Below are 3,629 nucleotides of genomic sequence, written 5' to 3'. Positions count from 1 at the left end.
TCACTTTATGTTTTCTACTGAAAGATTAATGACAGAAAGGGTAAATTAGTGAAGTCACTGTTGTGTAATACGATAGAAATGAACATTTTCTCGGCCCCTTCGGCCCCCCGCCCACTAGAGTGTGTGCTGTGCATCGCCTGACCAGCCTCCTAGGAGACAGCATTCCGCTCTTGTTTGGCTGTGCCTGGAGGCCTGTGGGATCTTGGTGCCCCGACCAGGGGCTGAACCTGGGCCATGGCAGTGAACGCGCGAGTCTTAACCCCTGGACTGCCAGGAAACTCCCCCGATTTCCTGTTTCTTAAATGAACTGTTGGGACTTCCCTAGCAGTCCAGTAGCTGAGACTGTGCTCCCAGGGCAGGGGCCTGGGTTCAGTCTCTGGCCCGGGGACTAGATCTCCCAGCAGCGGAGACCTGGTGCACCCAAGAAAATGAGCAAGAAATATTTAGAAAACGTGTCAACTCTACTTACAAAGGTACAACTTACGAAATTGCCTTAAGTCACAATTATCTTGAGGGGAAGGGTTTTCTTACAGCTGGGAAACATAGATTAAAACCCAGTAAATATTTCACACAAACATCAAAAGTTTATGACCATATTAATCACTTCAGTCCTATGTGACTAATTCTTGATTTTAATCTTCTGGTAACAGTTTTATGAAGCCATCAGGTTTTCCATTAGAATTCTTTAATTTCTTACCCAGTTCAGCAATATGATCTGAAAGTTATTGGAAATTTGTACTTGTCAAAAGGGTTTCCCAAGTGTCAATAGTGGTAAAAAACCCACCTGCCAATGCAGGAGATACAAGAGACGCAGGTTTGATCCCTGGGTTGGGAAGATCCCCTGGATAAGGAAATGGCTAACCCACTCTAGTATTCCTGCCTGGAGAATCTCATGGATGGAGGAGCCTGGTGGCCTACAGTCCACAGGGTTGCAAAGAGTCAGACTCAACTGAAGCGACTTAGCTTGCACGCCCATACTTATAAGTCCTTTCTATGAATCTTTTTGAAGTGTTTTTTTTTTTTGCAAAAGCATCAAAGTGCTCGTCTAGATTTGCGATCAAGATGTTTTAGCTGCAGTTACAAAGGTTGCAGCACGGTGGAGTTTCGGGTTAGTGCAGTTCACGAGGTGCTTTCCTGTCCCCCCAGAAGTCATGAGGGAAAAGTTTCACTTCCCACCCAGCAGAGAGGGTGGCTGCCCCTCCTGTTCTGCTCAGGATACAGCAATCGGGTGCCTTTTCAACAGGCAGGCTTGCAAAAAGAGCAGAAGCTTTGTTATCTGCAGACAGACACAGCTTCATTTTCAACTTTTCGCACTGAAATCATTTCAGATCCCGGGAATGTTGTGCAGACAGCTCAGAGGACCCCGAGCCCCCCACGGCTTCCCCAGACCCGCACGTCTGGAAACCAGGGGAGGAGGGTTGGTAACGCCGCTAAAGGAACTGCAGGTCCGTCTGGGTTCCAGGTGTCCTTCCAGGTGTGCTGGGGGCTCCCCTGCCTGTCTTCCATGGGCAGTGAGTGAGGAGACACACACAGCCCACAGCAGGGTCTGCAGGGAGCGGGACTGGGCCAAAGACTTGTCTCGCTGGGAGGAGGAGCATTTTGATCTACTCCCATCATGTGAGCGACCACAGACCCCAGAGGATGGGACCCCTAGGGTGAAGGGGGATCACGCACAGCCTTGGCCGCTCAGTCAGTGGAGGACTGACTCTGAAAGGAGGCTTAAAATGTCCTCACAGAAAGAAAAGGAAAAGAGGGGCTTCCCTGCTGGTCCCGTGGTTTGGAATCCACCTTGCAAACCTTGCAGTGCAGGGGACGCAGGTTCTATCCCTGGTCAGAGAACTGAGGTGCCCTGTGCTGCAGAGCAACTAAGGCCCAGAGCCGCAACCACCGAGCCCCCGCGCTCCGGAGCCGGCGCGCCCCTGCAGGGTCCATGCGTCACAAGTACTGAGTCCACGCGCTCCGGAGCCGGCGCGCCCCTGCAGGGTCCGTGCACCACAACCACCCAGCCGGCGCGCCCCTGCAGGGTCCATGCATCACAAGTACTGAGTCCACGCGCTCCGTAGCTGGCGCGCCCCTAGAGGGTCCATGCATCACAACCGAAGACCCTGCAGGACACAAGGAAGACGTGTGCAGGAACTAAGACCCGACGGTCAAATAAATAATTGAAAAGAAATACCTCACGTCTTTTTTAAAGGCTTATAATTATAGATATTTATAACCATTGTTTGTGTTTACATGTTGAGAAAAGAAAAAAATTTAAATGTGGAAAAGGAAAAGTCCTTACATGGGTGTTTTCAGCCCACTCTCACTGCATCACCTCTTCTAACGTTGCATGTGCACCTCCAGGCCTCCAGGCACAGACAGAACTTTACATGCACAGTTACCACCCAGCAGCCACTCAGCCCGGACTTGCCGGGCAGTGAACAAAGCACTCTGCCAGGGGGTCCTTCTGACAATACACGGAGGATATTGGAACTGAAGCGCTTGCTCGGGCTTATTGTCAGAAGCTGGAGCAGACAGGAGTCACGTGACCCAGATTCCAGGATCAGAGGGGTCTCCTAAGTGAGATGATATCGCATCTCAAAATTACGGGATGGGAGGAGAAGATGTGAGGTCATCTCTGCTGCATGCAGCTGCTTCCCGCTTGCTGTGGAGTAGGACAGGCTCCTGCTGGCAGAGCGGCCTCCCTCGGGTTACGGTCGTCCCCATCTCTTGCCCAAGGGTGTGATAGGCAGATGCACATGTGCATTCCGGACTGAGAGAGCCCTGCCTTTCTGGGGAGGGCCTCTTCCCACTGTGTGTGAGCCTGGGGGGTGTCTGCCGCGGTGGGAGCAGCCCCACACGTACATGACTAGGGTGACCTTGTCTCCCGCTTTTGCTGACGGAGTCCCTGCATGTGCCTGCTGTCCCAACAGAATTACCAGGAGCAGCCCGTTTTCACTCTCAGAAGCGTCTCAGCATCACATTCGTCACCTCGAGTGTCACCCATGAGAGCACGTCAGCATGCCCCCGCCTCTGTCTCAGACGCTGGGGGGCTGGCGCTCCTTCCCCTAGCAGCCCCACCCACCTCACAAAGCAGACGGCCCATCTGAGTTCCTGGACCCCGGCACATCTCCAAGCAGGAGCCAAGACGCTCTCCTTTGGGGAGCCCCCGTTTTGAGGGGGTTCCTGTCGCCCACAGTCATGAGTCCTGCTGACACAGCCTTGGCGTGGGCAGCCCTCCCTGCCCCCAGCCCGCTGCCCGCCTTCAGGTCCTGCGGGAGCCTGCCCTCCCCGCGGGCCCCACCTCCCCCGTGAGGCTTTCCTAGACACCCGGCCGCACTTCCCCAGGCTGGCTCTGGGAGTGTCCTCTGAACCCCAGTGATTATAGCCTCTGGCCTGCACGCTCACAAGCACAGTGTCTACACTTGATGCCCCGTTGTCTCGGGGTGGAGTGGGGGAGCTTTTTTCCTCCAAGATCCTGACTCTAAGCCCCTGGGAAGGGACAGGGACCCAGGTGAATCTTTTATTTTCTTGAGGCCAAACAGGATGCTGTGCACACAGCAGGCATCCCATCGATATTTGCTGAGGATATGAATTATAAACGTCAGGATCACGTTGACTGCGTGCCCGGTCAAGGAGATCGTGTC

Source organism: Bos grunniens, chromosome 25 (genome assembly GCF_055505025.1).
Source record: "Bos grunniens cultivar Pamir isolate PY7600 chromosome 25, Bosgru_T2T1.0, whole genome shotgun sequence".
In the NCBI taxonomy this organism is placed as follows: domain Eukaryota; kingdom Metazoa; phylum Chordata; class Mammalia; order Artiodactyla; family Bovidae; genus Bos; species Bos grunniens.
The sequence above is the reverse complement of the archived record's forward strand: the minus strand, read 5'-3'. Positions refer to the sequence as shown.